A 23623-nucleotide genomic window follows, 5' to 3' on the forward strand; every position below is an offset into this window, starting at 1 on the left:
CAGTCTCGTTTTTTAATAGCCACACCTCGTATCTAGTCGAAACGAAACTACGAACAAAAAGGCTATCTATTGCCTAAAACTATTTCTCACATCATAATTTCTAATGAAATGCTTGTTAAAAGCAGAAATCTTAGTCTAATTCATTATTTAAATTCAAATTTGTAACAATAGAATGATGAAATCAAAAAAGACGTCAAAGATGTTTAAATTTTGGAAGTTTTTAAATGTTAAATTAAATAATAATTATAGATAACATGTAATTACACTTGACTTTCTGGCATAGAGGAGCCGCTTGTCCCGAATCTCGAGGACATTGATCCCCTTTTTTTAATTATGTTCTTTAGAAGGAAGTAATACGCATATAAGTAAATAAGATTATAGCAATAAAACGACAGATAAGGTAAAACCTGGGCAAATTACTAATTTGATTTTAAGCAAAATTAATTAGTGAACAAATGTCACACATGTGCTGGTAGCGTACTCATGTACACTTTATCTCAATCCAACAACATACGTACGCACTCTTATGTAACAATTTATCTTCTTATATATATATATCTATATTGGCACACAATTACATACGCCGTCAGTTATAATTCAGTTAAAGGTATAAAAACGATAAAGATTTTTAGAACTCATTATGTCTATACTCAAAGAAAATTTTTAATAATAATACTAACGTGTGGAACAGTGATCAAAGTGAGTCAAACCTCTGTGTAGTTTCTACATGAATTCCCAAACAATGATAAAAAGATACGTAATCAAAATATACAATATCGTTTTTTTTTTAAAAAAAAATAGGTACTTTCAATTTGGAAACAAAAAAATCTCAGAAGAGTAGGAAAATTAATTTTTTAAAATAACATCCCCTCATATATTATGTGTTCATGGACAGATAAAAAATTAATAAAGTTAGGCTTGCGGTATGTCTCTTGTTCGCAAATATTTCATAATAGAATTAAATTTAATTATAGCCGTCCAAAAAATGGCTGCATTATTTGTGATATTAAGGCAATGAAAATATGTTCTTAAGTAGCCTAAAAAGAAAAGGTTAAAATATTATTATTGTTAGCCTAAGTGCAAACATAAGTCTACAAATTCATCCAGTAGGAAATTAAAAACATGATTGCAGCGTAATTTCTGCAACTCGTTTTTATAGAAGTTCTATTTTAAGATCGAAGCAAATGAAATGGCAATGTGGTCACCAAAATTTGAATACATCCTACTTATAAAAGGTCAAAATTACAAGAATGCATAGCAAAATTTGGAGAAAAAAAACATTAGTTAAGTAAGACCTACTTTTTTTTCAGGCCGGCTTTACGTCCTTGGGTAAACTTACTTTTAATTTCTCAAATCGTGACTTTATATCAAATACAATTACAGTCGAACCTCGCTTAACGAGCATAATTCGTTCCAGAACCTTACTCGTTAAGCGAAATACTCGTTAAGCGAAACAATTTTTTTCATTTAAATTAAAATAAAAGGGGATAATTGGTTCCATGCAAAAAAAATATTGATAAAATTTTTTTTTATAACATTTATTTCGAAAAAATTATATACATATGTACATATGATGTAATATAATATAAATTACATATATTAATTGAGATAAATATGTACATTCATAATTAATCCTTTTTAATTATAAATTTGTCCAATGTTCCTTGTTTCTGCCGTCGCTTCAAAATGTCTTCAAAATGTGACACAGCATTATCATTAAATAAATTTATAGATCGCATAGCCACAGCCTTATTCGGGTGATAGTTTTCTACGTGTGTTGCAACAGTTTCCCATGCTTTCAACATTTCTCTTATTGCGCTGGAAGATTGTTGTTCCTCTGATATTTTCTCCTCTTTGTCTAATAAATTCTCTTCCACCAATTCTTGTTGTGAAATGTGTTGCAACTCAACAAGTTCCTCTGAGGATAGCTCTTGACTATGATCTGCTACAAGCTCATCAATATCATCTTTATCAACTGTCAATCCCATATCCGTGGCCAAAGACACAATTTCATTATCTAGAGATTCCACAGGTTCGGATTCAATCGCCTCAAAACCAGATTCGACGAGGATTTCAGGCCAGAGCTTCTTCCATGCAGAAATTAGAGTTTTTTTGGTAACCCCGTCCCACGCCTTGTCGATTATCTTGAAGGATGTAACAATATGGAAGTGGTATTTCCAAAATTCTCGCAAAGTAAGGTTTGTCTCTTCAGTCACCTCAAAACAATGTTCGAAGAGACCTTTAGTGTACAGTTTCTTAAAGTTGGAAATTACTTGTTGATCCATAGGCTGAAGTAACGGTGTAGTATTAGGAGGCAGATATTGAATTTTGATAAATTGAAATTCGTCAAGAAGATCATTTTGTAGACTTGGAGGATGAGTGGGAGCATTGTCCAGTACAAGCAACGCATGGAGCGGCAGATTCATCTCCAATAAATATTTTTTCACAGAAGGACCAAACACTTCATTTATCCATTCAACAAAAATGTCACGTGTCACCCAAGCCTTGTTATTGGCTTTCCACATTACATTTAGTTTGTTCTTGTGGATGTTGCATTTCTTAAAGGCTCGTGGAGTTTCCGAATGATACACCAGCAATGGTTTAATTTTCAAGTCACCGCTTGCATTAGCACAAAACAGCAACGTGAGGCGATCTTTCATGGGCTTGTGGCCGGGTAATGCTTTTTCTTCTTCTGTTATGTAGGTTCGCTTGGGCATTTTCTTCCAAAAGAGACCTGTCTCGTCACAGTTAAAAATTTGTTGTGGCAAGTAACCCTCGGAAATCAAAAGTTTTTTGAAGTCGCTGACGTAGTTCTCAGCTGCCTTCTTATCGGAACTTGCTGCTTCACCGTGCCTCATAACGCTGTGAATGCCGGTTCTTTTTTTGAATTTTTCAAACCACCCACGGCTTGCTTTAAATTCTTTTTCGTCTGTTGACGATCCTGGAGTTTTCGTACGAAACACAAATGTCACTATATGGACTTTCCCTATACACCACTCATTCGGTGAAGTTCGGTTTCGACTGTATCAGTGCATTAGATACGTGGAGAATATGAAACGCATATGCGTAAACAGGAATGACTAATCGAAGAATGCGCAGTTTTCGATGAGTCAGCGAAAACTGCGCAGTCAGCGAAATGTCATTAGAAAACTATCGTTATGCGAAACATCGCTCGCTATAAGAATCAATTTGTTTTACTCGTTATGCGAATTACTCGTTAAGCGAGGTGCTCGTTATGCGAGGTTCCACTGTATTAAAACATGGATACAGAATTTACCTTAAATAAGTTTCCTGAATAAGCGACTCATTTTCCTTCAAATTTTTATTAGTTATTCTAGAGCGAAAATAGGTCAAGACGAATTGGGCCTTAAAAGGCCGAAAATTATGACTGACACTTGATGTAAACATCTAAAATATATAAAAAAAAAGAACACTTTCAAACAACTTCACACTTATAACCCCACATTGTCAGCACTTTTTCGTGCTTAGAGGACCGCAAAATCGATCTTTCCATTTAATCAAAATCGAAAATCAGCTGGATTAGAATTGCCTTCTGTTACTTAATATAGCCAGAGAATTAAAAAATCACTAAATGGTTAGATAGATGTATCTAAATGTTTATTTGAAAAAATAAAAATGAATAAATAAATTATAAAAGTTAATGATCACAAAATGTTTGCTCCTGACCTTTGATTACAGTGAACTAATGACATTTTTTGTTTTTCATTTCAACTGATAAGTATCACCTGTATGATTGAATTAAGGAATCATTGCCTGTATTCTTAACTTAACTTTCAATATTGATTTTATTTTCTTCTGCTCACACTGAGAGAATTATGGCAATCGTCTCATATTTTATTTTCGAATTTATTGGTTACTTTGAAAATTTTTGTCATTAGCAATGTTTCCATAAATTCTGTCTACATGCCATCGATAGTTTGGAATTCCAAATTATCGATCTAATTTACGAAAGTGAACCAAAATTAATATTCCTTGTTTTAAAAATGATACAATCATTAACTATTATTTTAGTTTATGGTCGTTCAATCTTTTTTTTTTAAATTAAGTATGTTCTTGAAGATTGAGAAAGTACATTCTCCGAAAGCTTGGATGTGGACACATTAAAATACTGAGGATTACATAATCATTACATAATCCTAAGATTCAGAAGATAAATCTAAAAAGATACTTTAAATATATGTATACTCGTTGCCACATTATTGTAGCTTTGTTACTCCAGTTAAATACAAAAATAAAACGATACTTTTGTGTTCCAAAAGATGATGGCAGCCATCATCAGAAAGTTCCTACGTGAAAAACAACGTTTTTTTTTTTTTTAATAGAGAAGAGAAGGGGAAACATAAAGAAGAGAAAGAGGATGTAGAAGAAAAGGACTCTCTGTATCCACCTTATTCCAGGCCATTAAGAGCGCTAACCCCGCAACTGGAGACTGTATATAAAAGTGGTTCACAGACCAGGAGAGTTGCCCTCATTTAAAGCTCATAAAAAAACTCTGACCCAAAAGTTCAGTCGACGTACACAAGTTCACTTCTAGAATCTATTACTTCACAATTTCAAACTCTTAACTACTGCAGAATTCAACATTTTAAAAATCAGTTTCACATTTCCGTTTTTTTAAGTTAATTATCAATCGCTACGACCACCATTTTTAAACAATAGATCATCTCCATTTATTTATCTATACCTACAGGCAGGCCTATTACTTAATGCACTACTTTACAATGCAGTAAAGTGTTTGGCCAAAAATTATACCAGAAGCTTGATGCAAAATATATAAAAAAATAATAATAGAATATCTAATACATAATAACAGAAAGTATATTCATTATTATTAATTATATAAATATAATTAAAAGGAACTAATATTATCACAAAACATAAATACAAACTATAAATTTCTGGTTAAAAATAGTTTTTGTATCTTGATTGCATTTCATGATTAAGTCAGTTCTAAATAACTTAAGATTTCTTAAAGTCCTTGATATTCTAGAGCAGCGTTTCCCAACCGGTGGTACGCAAGTTGCTGGTTGGTGGTACACGAAAAATAATCTATAATGACGGACATTAAAAATTGAATCATAAAAATCCAGAGAAACTTATTTTTCCGATAATACATTATTTTAATTAATAATATGCAGTAAAATTGTTAATATCTACAGTAATAAGGTTAGTCTGTCTCAAGATGTACGAGAAAATATAATAGCACATTTAACAGTATTAAAATTGTCTTTCACGGAGTATTTTTCAAAACCTGAAAATACAAATGATAATTGGATTTCAAATCCCTTCTGTAAAGAAAATTTAGGAAAAGCCACATCATTATCAATAAAAGATAAAGAAAATTTAATAGAATTATCATGTGACAGAACTTAAATGATAACTATGTAAAGATCTGCTTAAAGAGACTGATTGTAATGAGTAAGCTCTATCCAAGCAACATTAAATTTAATTGGTACTTACAGGTAGTTGAATGCTTAAAAGAAATTAATTTAGAAGATTTAGGCACAAATATAATGATCCTAAAGAAGAACTTTCGGAATAACAAATTTGCACGAAATACAATCATTTTAACGAAGTGGTACAATTTAGCATGATGTCCTCTACCAAGTGGTTTCGCGAGCCAAAAAAGGGTTGGGAAACGCTGTTCTAGAACGATTAAATGCTTATCCCTTATCTTTCAAAATTCACTTTAAATGGTTATGTTATTCCCACTAGTATTAACGCTGAGGCAAGTAAATGAGAGGTACAATATCCGGAAGGTCAGATTTCTTGTTTAACAATTTTTGAAAGGAATAATAAAATAACTGTCTTGACTCTCTAGATAATCTAGAATTTCAAGGTTTCTTTGATCATATTCTAGAACGATACCAGTTATTGCAAGTTTGTAAGCCTATATACATATTGCTAAGAAATTTATTTTGTAACCTTTCAATAAAGGAAAAGAAACTTAGTGAGGCACTCTCCACTTGAGTTCTGACTTGAGAGCAATACAGTCTTTGGGAAGAAAGGACATTTTTGAAATACTTTAATACCTTACAAAAAAAGAGTTTCTATTCAAATATGGTCGAAATGCTTGGTTGTAAAGATGGAATTGGAATCAAAGATGAAACCGAGCAATATCAAAATAAGGTCTTTCTGGTTTGGGTACCTGGTCATTCAGGACATAAAGGAAACGAAGTGGCAGATTTATTAGCCCGGGAAGGGTCTGTGGGACACTTCGCTGGCCCGGGGCCCTATTTTGGGGTCTCTAAGTGTCTTAAGACTGCGGCCATTAAACTATGTGTGCAACTAGGTCTCAGGTGTGGTGGCTTGCCAACACAGGGCAGAGACAAACGAAGGAGTTCATTAAGGGCTATTCGCTAAGGCTGACTGCAGAATTAATCCGTCAAGGCCGTGGGGCTAAAAGGATAATTGTAGGTTTATTAACCGGCCACTGCAGGCTCAGAAAACTCATGCATCGCATGGGCCTGGCAGATGATAGCCTTTGTAGGTTCTGTCAGGAAGAGGAGGAAACGGCACTGCACGTATTGTGTCAGTGTGAGGAGCTTGTTTGGCTGGCTAAGGATGTTACTTCTCGGGAAAGAAAAACCAAGACCTGTAAGCTTTACCCAAGAGTCGCTCTCCAGAATTAAGTGTCTGATTAAACGGACGGGTCTGGAGGGCGAGCTCTAAAGTGAGAGGAGCCACAATAGATCCAAAGGGGTCGCAGTGGCGTAGGCCTTAAAGGCCGCCCTATTCGAATCTGAATCTGAGCAATATCAAGTGAAATGCTACCAACTGTGTCATTGAAGCTAAGTTTTTCATTTCCTATTTTTTAAAAAAAAGCTCATTGCTTATTTCGATACTTTAATCTTCAGACCGTTTCTATCACAACAGCCAATCAAGTTTGTAAGATTAAGATACTGAAGGAGAATGTCACGATCATCATTAATTCTAAAAGCTTTGAATATTTTCACGTCAGTTTATATGAGAAACTCTACACTCTTAAATACTGATTGAGTGCTATTCACGTACAGATTAAAGAGTAATGGACCTAAACGTGAACTGACTTAGCTTCTAAGTTAAGTTTATTTGACGAAGTAAAATTTTTGATTAAGACATCATATAAATCTCCTTAACAAAAACTTACAGTTTTAAAAGTTAAGTATAAGGGTTGATTAAACGCCAAAAGGTACACAAATCAGCTAGTACCCAACATTTCATTAATACTTCATTGATATAATTTAAGTAATTTTACTGCATTAACTTTTCCTTCACATTTTTTAGAATTTATTAGATGTCACAGACCCTTATGCTGGCCAGTTCATTCATAATATTATTTTGTTACAATTATGATAAAATGTATATTATATCTTTATATTTTTTATAACGTTTTCTTTTTAGCCTGTGATTAATAGTTTGATTATTATAGATAAATAGATATTACAGTCAATCTAAGTTAAATGGTGTGCTACTTGAGTAAATATTTTGTAGATGAAAATGGCCAGCATAAACCCTGTGACATCTAATAAATTCTAAAAAATGTGAAGGAAAAGTTAATGCAGTAAAATTACTTAAATTATATCAATGAAGTATTAATGAAATGTTGGGTACTAGCTGATTTGTGTACCTTTTGGCGTTTAATCAACCCTTATACCTAACTTTTAAAACTGTAAGTTTTTGTTAAGGAGATTTTTGTACCTTTTGGATAGATTTTCCTTTTTGTCTATTTGCAAAGTTACGTCTGCTTTACAGATTTTTTTAAAATTTGGAATAAGCTATTCTATCATTATAACCTGAAAAAGTGTTAAGTCGGAGTTACTACCACTGGAGAGATCTTTTTAATAATGATTATAGTTGCGGTCCCCAAACCATCCTCAATAACAATTTTTTTGAGAAAGCGTTTTGAATAAAATAGGAAGGTATTTGTACGTAAATAGCAAAATTAAACTGCGATTTCAGTACTTCCTTTTAAGAAGAGCAAGAAAAATAAACTGCGATTACAGTACTTCTCCCTAAACGGCAAAGATTTTGAATCGAACGACAATTCATTGATGTAAATCGGTTCACTCATTGATAATTTTAACGATTGCAGTACTTCCTCTTAGTAGGTGTAAGAGCATGATGGCACCTCACAGCCACGTAGAGGAGCTTTAATCACTTCTTCGTGCTAAATTTTATCAAAATCGGACTAAGCTTTGTAGAAATATTGGTAATAATAGTTTTAGAAAGGGCCTTATTTGGGTGGGGCAAACTCCCCTCCTTATGAGGCACGGCGTCGAGACTTTTAAAGTGCAAATCTGTACAAAATTTCGATTCGAATGACACTTCATTCGTGAAAATCGGTTCACGTGTCGATAATTTGAAACGATTGCTATACTTCCCCTTAACAAGTGTAAGAGCAGATCGTCGCTTTATTGTTACGTAGGGGAGCCCTAACTCTATCATCTTACAAAATTCTATCAAAATCTGGCCAAGATTTACAGAGTTATTAGTAATAATAATTTTGGAGGGGCCTTACATAAAGGGGGCTAACTCCTCTCCTATTCGATGTACAGCGCCGAGACCCCCAAAAGGCACATCTACATAAAATTCCAAATCGAATGACACCTCATTCATGAAAATCGGTTTCTCGCGTTTAGGCGCTACGTTGTTTACAAAAAAGGTAACAAGAAGAAGAACAACAACAACAACAAGAACAAGAACAAGAACATTTTTTGAAAAAGCCGTTTTAGCTCATTTTCGGCAACTTTTTTCTCGAAACCTATTAGATCTGGGTGATTGCAAAAAAATTACAGTTATAAAGGAGGATTTGGAGTAAGATTTAAAGAAAATTTGGGAATTTTATCTTTTATAGAAAAATAGAAAAAAATTGTCAAAGTTGGGTGTTTTTCAACGTCACGCTTTTTCGTGCAGTTTTTGATGGTCAACCCTTATACAACTGTCCTACCGGACAGTTTTAATGTAATTATTATTCTAGTTAGCTGGATAATGGTAAACTTACTGATTTCGGTGTATTAAGCTTTGAAAGTAGAAGTCAAAACTTAATAACTGCAAAGAAATCAATTCTCTGATGATAGAAATATGAATAACTCGTTTTTTGTTTATGAATTCCTGAATGCAATTATTCCTAAAAAAAATGTCTTTGGTTGATTAATTTTCGTTAGTTATGGTAATGGAACATGTTTTTTTGGTTTAATTTTCTGCACAGTAATAATTGAAGACAGTGCACATCTTGTTAATTTTGTACGTGATCTCAGTTTAACTGCAATGTAAAGATAAAGTAATGCATTTTCTTTTTGTGTGTGCAGGCTTAACGTTTAACAATTAAATTAGTGTCCTAAACGGGAGGCAGAAGCAGAATACTTAACTGTTAACTTTTTTTCAACAAATAAAGAGTTGCAACAAGATGAATTCGAACTTGGAATTTCCTACTTACAAATTCTCGCTTCAAAATCATGTTATGCTAACACCCCGCCCGTCAGTTCTTTGAATATTTATATTAATTATTCGTAATCAGTTCAAAGAGACAAAGAAAACTGTTTGAAAAACTGTCCTCACCGTACCATTCTTACAACATGGAGGAAATAAAACTTAGACCCTCACGTACTGCCGACGTGTCTTCTAAACAGTTTCCAGAATTTATGGTAAAGAATCTATGTGATTCTTTACAGTCTTGTAACTTGCCTTTATTTTTTATTTTTTTGCAGCCATCTTCCATCAAGTTTATTAGAGCTACTTTTGTGGTTTAGCAGTAAAGAAAAAAAGGTCGTCACATATATTCACAATAATCTATGAACTAAATGGGCGGTAGTACATTTATTTTCGTTATCTTTTTGTTACCGCGCTAAGCTATTTTTATACAAGCTATAAAAATATTTTATCTATATATAATTTATCTAATTGAGTTTCTCTTTAAATTTATGTATTTCTGTTTGAACAAATATTTGTTCAGTAGACAGTTTGCCTCGGTCAGGTTTTATAGATAAGTTCAGTTCTGTGTTAAAGGCGTTTGTTGTTATTTATTCGGTTGTCTTTAAAATTTTGCAAGCAGAAAGTATTTATGATTTTTTTTATCGATTCTGTTAATATCAGTTCAGTAGATGAACGAAAATTTTGTAACCTTAAAGTTAAAAGTGGAATTTAATGGAACCTAATTAGTGGTGGATGTTCGTTGACCATCTTTAACGAATCCCTTACTGGTTAAATGTGGCTGGACCAACGTGCTACAAAAGAAATGAGAAAGAGTAGAGAAGTTCTGTAAATATTTGGGTGCGGTACAGAGAGATGGTCATATTGGACTGTTTTGGAAACCTAGGTGATTGTGGCTCATGTGGTGAGATCCATTGATAGCTTAGGAGAGGAAGCAGACCCAGGAGCTGAGAAAGAAGTTTGGGAGAAATGAAGCTAGAGTAACCAGAAGACACTTTGTCCAGTGCTGGAGAAACGATGGTTAAACAAAAACTATATCTCAATAAATCTTCCCAAAATTTCATTTTTGCTTAAGACTAGTTAGAGGCGATTGTGATGAGGTTGTCAACCTATTTTAGTGGCAATCTTTATAATAGAATGGTCGCAGCAGGAGCTAAAATTATCTTTTCTGGAGCCTGGATATGGCTGCTAAGGAATTTGGTTTAGAGGTTAACAGCAAAAAAAAAAAACAAGTAAATGGTCAGTACAAGGAGAAGAAGAATATTCCGGAATCTACGGATAAGGGAATACTCTTTTGAAGGAGTGAAAGAATTTAAATACTTAGGGGCAGTTTTAACCTCTAATAACAGTGACAGGGAAGATCTATGTGAGAGAATCGCAGCCGGTAATAGACGTCTCTTGGGCGCTGCAGCCTGTTTTTAAAAGGAAATGCTTGTTCCGAGCTATAAAGATAAGAATATACCAGACTACACTGCGTCCAATCGTTAACAACGGTTCAGAAGCATGGGTATTAACCAAAGCGGAGTATTAAGAAGGATTTTCGGATCTGTAAGGACGCAAGATGGCTATAAAATCAGGACGAATCGAGAAGTCGTTGGAACTGTTCGGTGAGCCAGATATAGCAGCGAACTATAAAGTCTGGTAGACTACGATGGTTGGGACATTTGCACCGAATGGAGGAGACGAGAGGCCCCAGGAAAGCACTATATGGACACCCTGGTGGAAAAAGGCCGAGGGGTAGGGCTCGACTAGCATGGTTGAGCGACGTACAGGATGATTTGGAAGTCCTTGGTCAGCAGAGTTGGAGAACGTCGGCAAGAGATAGGTGGAGAGCTGTGGTGGCTGAGCCCTTCATGGACAGTTATAGCCCTTGAGTAAGTAAGTAAGACGAGTAAAAACATTATAATTCAAGCTGAAACTGCCATATTTGTTTTAGTTACCATGACTACAGATCAGTATTAAGTAAATAAAAATTGATATCCACAGTTAGGATCAAATTATTTATTCGCCAACAGTATAAATAACTTCTATTTGGGCAGATAATTTAGGCAGATTATAATTATCAATTTTGGGAAACAAAAGAAAATAATACTGTTATCCATGACGTGAAATCTAACAACATTCTTCATTGATCATGCTCTATCGCATTTTTTAAGGAAACGAAAAGGACAGTGAATGTGTGAATCACTTTTCTATCAGCTGTTATTTATAAGATTTAACATTTTAACAGTACTTCATGAAAGTCAATATCATCTTTCCTTCGGTTTCATATCGTTTAGCAAATAAAGCTTTTGTATTACAGTTTTAGTACGTGCCTCTGTTTTAGTCTTACAATCGACCCGCAGCTATAGGCCTCTTGTTATTGTTTTATCTTAATACTGGGCAAATATTGTCGTGATTGGGACAGATTTTCATCAGAGATTGACATCTTTCTTTAGAAATGGTTTAATTTATGCGACTTTCACACCACTAACTTTAAACTAAGTTTCCAAATGATTAAAAATGAATTCTAAATAGTACAGCATTTTGCAATTTTGGTGATACAGAATAGAGTACATTTTGTGCATTTCGTAGGGATTTATTCTTATATTGCAGGAATTCTGTATAAAATAGTTTGGTAAAAGGTGAACCTCCTCAGGAAGAAGTTAGGAAATATTGAAGTGGTCAATTCGGGTCGGGAAATATTTAAAAATATACGGTTTCAGCGGGGAAATGAAGATCTTTTCTAATTAAAGATTTTAATTTTAGATTAGTAATTATTTTCTGTTTCAATATTTAATTTTGTATGTTATAGAGCAGCGTTTTCCAACCTTTTTTGGCTCGCGAACCAGGTAGTACATCATGCTAAATTGTACCACTTCGTAGAAATGATTGTTCCGAGTGTTATTTTACTATTACTATCTTTATTTGTATAGAGATACAATGTATCTATCTATCTGTTAACTTTCATGTTCACTTTATAAACTTTGTAAAGTATAAGATCTTAGATTTAAATTGTTTTTTAAATTAAATTTAATGTTGCTTGGATAGAGCTTACTCATTACAATCAGTCTCTTTAAGCAGATCTTTACATAGTTATCATTTAAGTTCTGTCACAGGATAATTCTATTAAATTTTCTTTACCTTTTATTGATAATGATGTAGCTTTTCCTAAATTTTCTTTATAGAAGGGGTTTGAAATCCAATTATCATTTGTGTTTTCGGGTTTTGGGAAAATACTCCATGAAAGACAATTTTAATCCTGTTAAATGTGCTATTATATTTTCTCGTATATCTTGAGACAGACTTACCTTATTATTTGTACATATTAACAACTTTACTGTATAATATTATTAATTAAAATAATTTTTATGAATTATAGGAAAAAAAAAGTATCTATGATAATAATTTTATGATTTAATTTTTTTTAAATTTTTAGTCCGCCATTATTGATTATTTTTCGCGTACCACAGGTTGGGGAAACGCTGTTGTAGAGCATCTCTTTGTATTACACTTCTTGTAGGAACATGTCTACAATTTTTGTTTGTTTCGGGCGCTTAGACTGCTGCGGTTAAAAGCGCCTCAATTTTTATTGTTTATTTCTCTAAGAATTCTGATGTAAAAATGTATTTAATGAACTACTTTTATTTATTTTTTATTCCAACAACTGAGCCCAGAGCTTTTTTTCTGCATACTGACCGCCTCCGAACAGTGTTTTCTCGTGAAGACATTAAAGACGACACTTTCCATCACCTTACAGTGGGCTATACAGGATATCCGTGTGAGATTCCGGTGCCCGATCTCTGAGCAAATCCCTCCTCAGTGTTATTCATTATTTGCTGTTAGAATTGTAATTATTGCAGTAAAAAAAAGAATTTACTTCAGATTTGTCGGCTTTAACTCATTAAAGGGATATAGAATTAAATATATATATATATATAATTACGAAAGCGTTTCAAGTTCATAGGTAAATCCCCAGATTCCTGTATCCCGGTCGCATTGCTCGTTGTCATGCTTTGGTTGCTCTGCTCTGGGATTCACAGTATACATAACCACCCTTACTGTTGTGGGTGACGTATGATCGATCAGCTGACCAGTTCGTCTAAAATCGACTACACTCGGATGTGTGCGGTTGCTCAGTACGGATAGAGTAAAGAGCCACCTGGTTTGGCTAAGTTGTAAAGTAAATGGCCTAATGTGTGGCTGTCACGTCGAACCGGCGCTTTGTTGGAGCTGTTTCGCCAACTAGTAGGTATTTGTTTATCATTTTCTTTTGAGAATCTTTATCTTTGGTTTATTTAATGATATATTATATATTATCATTATTTTATATAATTTATATAATTGTTGGTCATAATTTCTTAATACTGTATCGTTGAAGTCAGATTTTGGAAATGACACGCTTTATTATAATCTCTGTGGGCCTAGAATGTTCTGACTCCCTTTTTGTTGTACTATTAAGAGGAATTATTGCATCCCTGAAAAGTAGAAAACGAAAATCTGTGCGGTTGCAGATGACTAGAAGTCAAAAGAAGTAAATGACAAAAAAGTCTCAAGCTGGGTGCAGCGATAGCCGAGTGGTGGTTAAAGGAGAGGGCCGAAAGTTAGGGTGTATTCTAAGTCCTGGTGTTCGATTCTCGGTCTAGGCCTTGGATTTATCTAATGGTTAAAATTAAAAAATTAATAAATTATTTACACTTTTCGCCTTCATCTACGACACCTAATTTGAACGTTGCACTTACCTGCCCACCATTATTAAATATATGTTTGTTTTAAAATTGATGATTAATTTCGTTTAGACACGACACCAGGAAATATTTTTAAATATTTGATGAATCTATACACTAGCAGTAAGAAAAAGTAAAAATACTGTGAGAAAAATTTAAGTATAACAACCCAACCATCATTTTGTTTCCTGGATAAGTTTTCATTGGTCGGGGCGTGGCCTAAATTAAGAAGCAGCTAAACAAATCCAGCTTTCTATTGGCCCTACTGACCGCCTTAATTTTTCACATTCGCCATTATGATTGGCGTCCATACTTTGTAACCCTTAATTTCTGTTAAAGATACTTTTAAAATTTTTCTTTATAATTTTTACCACTAATAGGTATTTTTTAAGAAGGCCATCTATCTAAAAAATATCCAAAATAAATATGTTTTCTGCTTTGCATATTCCGTTTGGTTCTTCTAATGCAAACCAGAAGCAGAAAAGTGAGAAATGTTTTTATATTTTAACAAAAAAATAAGTAAAATAAAAAAACAAAACAAAATTGTGAAGGATTTTCCTAGAAATCAGCCATTTTCTGAGTTATATAAATGTGGCTATCCAGGTTAATTTTTTTCTTTGAATTCTTTACGTGTAAAGTTAATTTAGAGGAAATTCCACGACGCGTTTTCCAAAATTAACTCGGAAATACATACAATAAACTGGTCATTTTTTGAAAAACTTTTGAGATGTCTAATCCGAAACTTTTGGTTTTTCTTTTCACAAATTAAGTTATTACATTCTATAATTTTAGTAATTTTGTTTAGTAAAAGGTAGTTAACTTCAATATTACAAATGTTCACTAACCAATAATAATTCTGTAGTAAGCTACAAACAAATTAAACATGGCAATAACATCTGGCCGCTATATTAAAATGTAAAATGTATTTCCGCTTTAAAATTAAATTGAAAATTGGCTGATTGCAATAACTTTTCTTACTACAGAAACTAAAAGTTAAAATATAACCTAAGTTCTTTTCCAATACTAAAGTTCAGATATTTTTCTATTATAAATATAATAAATACATTACACATACTTCATAAATACGTAATACTTCAATCTCTTCCAATAAAAAGAGCAGAATGTAACTTCTCAAGTACAAAATACAAAAGACAAGCGTACGCAGTAATTGCAAGATAAATTTATTATTTACCTTCAAAATATTTTAGCTAAAAACCTTATTAATTGTTCTCAGTTCTGCTGGGTGACGACAATGTCTAATAAAGAGAGTATAACGTCACTTAGCACTTTAAGAGGGAAATTATGAGTGGGAAGCATTTATCCCATTTTACTGGGTAAGGGCTAAACAGGCTTTTGCCCTTTTAGAGCGTTAAGAGAAAATTGGTGTCCTTATTTGAAAGCACCAGGGCGTTAAGACGTTGTTGTTTGGAAGGATAATTATTTTAAAAAAAAGTTTATTTCTCTTAAACATTATGCACCTTTTACACCTCTTTTTTACGTTTTGTTGTTTTTATTGATCGTTTCAAAGGAAAAACACATTACGAAGAGTGCAGTTTAATTATTCGTAATATGTGCTTCTTAATCGTTAGTTTGTAGGGTTTCAGCCATTAAATTTAATATTTAGGGTTCACATTGGACATAGATTGCGCTAAACTCTTTCATAACAATGTCCCTACTAGTTTGGAGTACATCGCGTAACCCTTAAGTGTGAATTTCCCGAATGATGTATTGATTTTCCCGTAATTCTTTCTAAAACATCACTGGCTAATTTGCTGAAACTCACGGACAGTTCTAATTCTAAATTTTTGGAAAAAACTTTATATCAAATTGTTAAAGTAAATTTGCCCTTTCACTTCGATGAAAATTGAAGTAATTTAAATGTTTCACACTATATTTTTAGTTATTTTGGCTGAACAATTGTTAAATCTTTAATATATTTTTATGCTTAATGTAAGTTTTTACTATTCAATATATCCTATCGTAGTTTCATTATAATTATCATATTGCTCGGGTTTTATTAGGAATAAGTTTTAAATTTATTTTGAATTGTAATTAAATGTATTATTAAAAGAGAAGCAAGTAAATGGTGCAGAAGGACGCTTTGTTTAGAAGCTACACGCCCTTTTGTCATACAAACCCTCACACTGGCCTGCTAGATTAGATCGAACTTCGCTCCTACGCATAATTTTATAAGCTTTGTAAATTACTAAACAATTTAAAGTTTTAATTTTATCCAGTAAAAGTAAACTATCAAATTTTTAAGTAGATTTAATAAAATATATTTTCAATAATGTCATTTTGAAACAGAGTTAACAGTAATAGTTTGTACCAGGGTAAAGATTATAGCTAAATGGTTGGAGAAATAATTGATTTCCACGAGTAACCCGCCTGCCTATCCTGAGATATACTTTTCTTTGCTGTCTCTTACATCATTAAAATCTAGTGCATTATGGGAACACAGGCAGAGCTGATTTTGCAATTTCTTTGTGTCAAGGTTACTTATCAAGACTCATGGTTGCATCATTTTCTTGATATAATTACGGCTCTTACCACAGTCTTTTTGGTTGTACTTGTGATTTGGAGGAGGAAGAACCGCTTATCAGGTTAGTTTGCGTTATGAGGCGATTACTTCCTGGATCCTTAACTGAACAACGGTGTAAGAGCACAAGTTGTTAGTGTTCGTTTTTTTTTCGAACAGCTACGATTCTAGGTCTGGATTTTGGTCTTAGACTCGACTTCTGTTGCTATGTTATTAAAGTGTGCCAGCTGTTCGTTAAAGCCCCTAAAACTCTTAACAAATTATTTCGAAAACTATAATCCTCACAGAGTTTTAAAGTGTTATTCATTTGCGTAAATTAGACACAATCATAATATCTACTAGTTACATTTTCAGTAATCAAAGAAAGATTGTACTCTTCTTTTTTTGTATAATTAATCAGTTAAATAGCCTCGTATGTTAGTTGTAATTACTTCCTACAGGAAATGATTTGGCATTGATTTTCTACTTACTGCTACTTTAATCGAACAATGCATTGCACAATCCAAATTATTGCGTTTAATTCTAGTTTATTTACTAATGAATAGTTCAGATACTTTCCTAGATAAGAATGTAATGTAGGAATTTAACTATTAATTAATGATCTATTAATCTTTAGTAATAGCTATTAGAGCAAATTCTAGCAATAAAAATGTTTTTTTGAAGGCTCATATCGTAGCATCTGCGTTCTTTTTGCCGTGCGAAACAACATTTTTACTTTTTTTGAAGTCTTACTGTGACCCAGAAATTTTTATAATTTGACTCAGATAGTAATTTTAACGCATATTCAAACTGAACATTAGGACAGTTGTATAAGGGTTGATTGTCAAAAAGTTGAAACAACCCAACTGTGACAATTTTTTTTTTCTCTTTTTCTATAAAAGATAAAATTCTTAAATTTTCTTTATAGATAGACCCAAAAACTATAATCTAGCATTATTATTATTAACTATCAAGTACAGAAACAGTACGAGGGTCGTTTGAAAAGTCCGTGCAAAAATAAAAACTATTTAATTTTTTGGGGTAAACCTTTTTTATTTTTCAACATAGTCTCCTTTTAGGCTTATACACTTCGTCCAACGCTGCTCTAGCTTGTTGATCCCTTCCGAATAACAGGATTTGTCCAAGTCTGAAAAATAGCCATTCACCTCCTCGTTTGAATAAAATCTTTTTCCCGCCAGCCATTTCTTCATATTTGGGAACAAATTGTAGTCCAAAGGAGCCAAGTCTGGAAGATAGGGGGGATGTGAAACGAGTTGGAACCCTATTTCCATTAATTTTGCGACCACAACTGCTGAGGTGTGAGCTGGTGCGTTGTCGTGATGGAAAAGGACTTTTTTGTGGGCCAATCGTGGGCGTTTTTCTTGCAGCTCGGTTTTCAAACGGTCCAATAACGATGAATAATATGCACCTGTAATAGTTTTACCCTTTTCCAGATAGTCGATGAGGATTATTCCTTGCGAATCCCAAAAGACAGTCGCCATAATCTTTCCGGCCGAAGGAACGGTCTTCGCCTTTTTTGGCGCAGATTCTCCCTTGGTAACCCATTGTTTAGATTGTTCTTTGGTCTCAGGAGTGTAGTGATGTATCCATGTTTCATCCACAGTGACGAATCGACGCTTAAAGTCCTGCGGATTCTTCTGGAACAGCTGCAAACCGTCCTTACAACACTTCACACGATTTCGTTTTTGGTCAAGCGTGAGCAATCGCGGCACCCATCTTGCGGATAGCTTTGTCATGTCCAAATGTTGATGCAAAATATTATGTACCCGTTCATTCGAGATGCCCACAGCACTAGCAATCTCACGCACCTTCACTCTTCTGTCATCCATCACCATATCATGGATTTTATCAATGATTTCTGGAGTAGTAACCTCAACAGGGCGTCCAGAACGTTCAGCGTCACTTGTGCCCATATGGCCACTCCGAAAATTTTGAAACCACTTATAAACTGTTCTAATCGAAGGTGCAGAGTCACCATAATGTTTATCAAGCTTCTCTTTAGTCTCCTGAGGCGTTTTGCCTTTCATAAAGTAGTGTTTAATCAACACACGAAATTCTTTTTCGTCCATTTTTTGAAAATCACTCGACTTCCTCGATTCAAACGAATGCCAAACACAAAGAAATAGACCGATCTGGCTGAAACTTGGTGTGTGTTCTTCCAAGAGATGCTACTAACTAAACATAACCTCGATACGCGCCAGTGGTGCTATCTCTCTGACTTTGCACGGACTTTTCAAACGACCCTCGTAATTAAGAGATAAGATCCACTTTTTCCTATGGTTTTTACTTCTTGTTTTACAAAATAGATCCACCCAACACTTACAATCTAGCATTGGTCTTAATATTAAGTATCAACTACAGAAACAGCAGCATTCCAGTGAAATTAAGGAATAGATTCAGTTTTCCATTAGTTTTTACTTCTCATTTTTCAAAATAGATCGACCCAACTTGCACAAACTAGCGTTGTTCTTATTGTTACCTGTCAATTGCAGAAACTGCAGCGTTCTAGTGAAATTAGTAGACTATTACTGCATTTTTCAAATGATTTTTTTCACTTCTTCTATTTAGAAAAGATCGACCTTAGATGTACAATCAAGCTATGGCCTTAATATTAACCATCAAATAGAAAAACAGCAGCATTCCTGGGAAATTAGGAGTGGTGTTCCATCTTTTCTAATGACTTTTATTATAAAATTTATATGTTACGAAAAATTAGGTTAACTTACATATTTTTAATTACAAAATTTCAGTTTTTGTTGTTAATTATCGAAATAATATTTTCTTTTTGTGTAATACTGAATTTCAGTACTAAGTTCAACAAAAAATTGTTACAATAAATATCCAGAATTTTATTTAAAGTATATTTGATAAATTTAGAGAATATTCTATTTTGTAATATCAGTAAAAAGCTCTATTTTATAATTGTTTAAATTTTAAACCCTACTGAGAGTGTACTTATTTTCAACATTTTCCATTCAAGGTAAAGTTACATATTTGCTGCTTGAATCTGCTTTAATGTTTACACGTACGAAATAATTTTCTTTAGTGATAAAATTTGCTATCGAAATTTGATAATAATTATCAAATTAGATTAATTATTAATAATATTGACTGAAATAATAATTAATGGTTGGTTCTATTATCGATCGTAATAGCTTGATGAATTATTTTTTTGCAATATTGAGGATCGTTCAAATAATTGTTTTAAATGAACACTTTTCATCAACATTTCGGCAATTTATTGACTTTGTGCAAAGTAATGATGTCAATATTTATTTAATTAGTTTATAAATTTCTATTAAATAAAAAAATACCCAATAGAAATACTTTTGGAAATATCTTTTATAACCAATATAGAAAAGTAAAGTCAAAAATAAAAAATTTTGATATATAAAATAGATTTTTTTTTAGTTTTATTTGTGTTAAAATAAGGATTAAGGGGATATAGTACATAGAGACTGTTTTGGGGCTAGACAAATAATAGGTTTGTAAAATCTAAGGGAGTATTGTAAATTATGGTTTTTAAGAACGTTATTGCCAAAATTGGAGAGGTTATTTAGTGTCTATCCAAAAATGTATGTTAGTTTTTTGTTTTATTAGGTGTACCATTTCTAATAATATTACCTTGGTTTCTTGTTGATGTTAGTAGCAAGTATAAATGTTTCAATGTCGAAGTGGTGTTGGGTGTAGAGATGTTGTTTTAGTGAGAGTGTAGGCGCGCGAAGACGCCTACACCCAGAAGCGGAAAGCGCGATAGTTTTAGAGAGGGTTAATCTCTAGAGCCCTTAGTGCGTAAGCCCCTCCACCTCGACAAGGTTGGACAACAAGTGGGGTCAAGGCCTGAAGGGCCAGGGCCATAAAGAGGGCAAACAAAAGACACCGAGATAACCCTGCAGATGTAAATGGAGAAAAGCTGATGCTGAAGAGAAGTGTGATGTAAAGGATACAGGAAGGCGGTTGTTGCTCCTTCTTCTTGCCGATGACGAGATGCACTGTAGCCTGAAAAGAAGAGAAGTGAAAACACAATGAAGGTTACAAGATGCGAGGCTACAGAAGGCTACAGAGGGGCGCCGCGAAAAGATGAGTTCGACTGAACAGAGAGCAAAGGTCTTATGTTAGGTTTTTTTCTTTTTTATAACAGTTATAAAATAAATAGGTATAAATAAATAATTTATAAAATAAATTTTTATAAAATAAAAATAATTACTGAAAATAAGTTGCTAAATTTATGACTGAAACAGGAAAATAATAAAACTTGATTCTGATTTCATTGTTAAATAATTTATTATCTATCAATTTAAAGAATTTATCATGAATTTGTTATAATTGTTTCTAATGATGAGTTCGTGTTTCGTAATCTTCAAATTCCTGAATCACTGAAGATTTTGCAATTAGCTTGAATGAAATCCCAAGAAATAGTATAGTCGCTGATCAGGCAGCCCAACTGATTGAGTAATATTATCTGCACATTTGTAGGCAGGTGTTGTTATCAAGTTGTACATGCGCAGATATCAATTGCATTTACCATGGACTGTAAATAGACTACGTTAGATTATTGCTTGCATATTTTTAAAACTGAAATTCTTTCTTTCAGCCATTGTAAGAATGAAAAGACAGTATTAGTGCGCATATCTTTAAAACAAGAAAGATTTCAACCAAAATTAGTAAATCGGAAGGGCAATATTTTTCAATTTTTTTTTTCTTCCTAACGATTGTCTCTAAGAATTACGAGGGTCGTTTGAAAAGTCCGTGCAAAGTCAGAGAGATAGCACTACTGGCGCATATCGAGGTTATGGACCAGATCGGTCTATTTCTTTGTGTTTGGCATTCGTTTGAATCGAGGAAGTCGAGTGATTTTCAAAAAATGGACGAAAAATTATTTCGTGTGTTGGTTAAACACTACTTTATGAAAGGCAAAACGCCTCAGGAGACTAAAGAGAAGCTTGATAAACATTATGGTGACTCTGCACCTTAGATTAGAACAGTTTATAAGTGGTTTCAAAATTTTCGGAGTGGCCATATGGGCACAAGTGACGCTGAACGTTCTGGACGCCCGGTTGAGGTTACTATTCCAGAAATAATTGATAAAATCCATGATATGGTGATGGATGACAGAAGAGTGAAGGTGCGTGAGATTGCTAGTGCTGTGGGCATCTCGAATGAACGGGTACATAATATTTTGCATCAACATTTGGACATGACAAAGCTATCCTCAAGATGGGTGCCGCGATTGCTCACGCTTGACCAAAAACGAAATCGTGTAAAATGTTGCAAGGACGGTTTGAAGCTGTTCCAGAAGAATCCGCAGGACTTTAAGCGTCGTTTTCGTCACTGTGGATGAAATATGGATACATCACTACACTCCTGAGACCAAAGAACAATCTAAACAATGGGTTACCAAGGGGGAATCTGCGCCAAAAAAGTGCGAAGACCGTTCCTTCGGCCGGAAAGATTATGGCGACTGTCTTTTGGGATTCGCAAGGAATAATCCTCATCGACTATCTGGAAAAGGGTAAAACTATTACAGGTGCATATTATTCATCGTTATTGGACCGTTTGAAAACCGAGCTGCAAGAAAAACGCCCACGATTGGCCCACAAAAAAAGTCCTTTTCCATCACGACAACGCACCAGCTCACACCTCAGCAGTTGTGGACAGCAAAATTAATGGAAATAGGGATCCAACTCGTTTCACATCCCCCCTATTCTCCAGACTTGGCTCCCTCGGACTACTATTTGTTCCCCAATATGAAGAAATCGCTGGCGAGAAAAAGATTTTATTCAAACGAGGAGGTGATTGCAGAAATGAATGGCTATTTTTCAGACTTGGACAAATCCTATTATTCGGAAGGGATCAACAAACTAGAGCAGCGTTGGACGAAGTGTATAAGCCTAAAAGGAGACTATGTTGAAAAATAAAAAAGGTTTACCACAAAAAATTAAGTAGTTTTTATTTTTGCACGCACTTTTCAAACGACCCTCGTATTCTTGCTATTTTCTTTTAATTTCTTATAAAACGAACTCACTTACAACTTATAACTGTTACTTGAAATTTTTACCTAAATAAAATAGATTTTTGTGAGATTCTGTGGTAAATGCTGCTACCATAATATGGCGTTTTTCTAAAGGGCAGTTTCAGAATAAATGTACGTTCTCTCAGCTACTTTAAAACTTTAAATGGACTTTAGAATTTAAAAAACAAATTATCAAAAATCGTTTTACCGGAAATTATATCTGTTTTGCAAAATAGGTTTCTGAGATTTTCTTTTCTTTTCGAAAATAATTTCGATTAAACTTGTAATGCTGCTAAATACTGTAATCTTTTGATTGAAACATTATTCTTGAACAATTGAGTTTAAGAGATTTTTATGGAATAAACAGATTAAGTTCGTCTTATGTTATATAAGCTGTGCGCTTAAGAAGTGTCAGAACGTAGAAAGTGCTTACATGAATGTTAGCTATTACTTCTGTCCATTAAAAGCTATAAAAGAAAGGTTGTCCGTTTGTTTAGCACACGATTTTTGTTTTAAATTTTAAATACGTAATTAATGATTAAAGCAATTTTGTTTTTTTTCCATCTCAGTAAAATTTCTCGGCCGAATGAATTAAAAATAAATGTTAAAATAAACTTCCCAGAGAATAACAGTGACTTGATATCCCAGTCGTTGTTTAATGCGTAAAATGTTAACTAAAGTGGCACTTTTAACCACTCTTGAGTTCAGTGAATCCTCCCAAACTGTGTTGAGTGTGGGAACTGTACAAAAGTTGTAAAAACTCTTCACCAGCGACATAAATATTATTCTTTTCGTGTAACAGTTACAACAAATGGGTTAGTTGAACTTTTTGGCAACTTACAGTTCATATTTCATTAAAAAAATAAAAAACGTCATTTGATCAGGGTAGTACAAACTGTTCACTTTTAAGTCCACAGATGTTTTGATTAAATT

At 33.5% G+C, this 23623-nt stretch overlaps 1 protein-coding gene across 4 annotated transcripts in view; it reads left to right on the plus strand.

The window, feature by feature from the left end:
- The window catches only part of LOC141460914 (monocarboxylate transporter 14-like), a 107205-nt gene that overhangs the window by 46636 nt on the left and 36946 nt on the right, over positions 1 to 23623 (plus strand). The window contains exon 1 of one of the 4 annotated variants that reach the window (XM_074141367.1): positions 13519 to 13659. The exons of 2 other annotated variants lie outside the window; for them this stretch is intronic. The gene's annotated coding sequence lies outside the window, so the exon portion shown is untranslated. Of the gene's footprint in view, positions 1 to 13518; positions 13664 to 23623 lie in introns of those variants that run through there. One more of the 4 variants, XM_074141368.1, reaches the window with a different exon arrangement.

Source organism: Rhodnius prolixus, unplaced genomic scaffold (genome assembly GCF_049639745.1).
Source record: "Rhodnius prolixus isolate KJV_2025 unplaced genomic scaffold, Rpr scaffold_6, whole genome shotgun sequence".
Classification (NCBI taxonomy): domain Eukaryota; kingdom Metazoa; phylum Arthropoda; class Insecta; order Hemiptera; family Reduviidae; genus Rhodnius; species Rhodnius prolixus.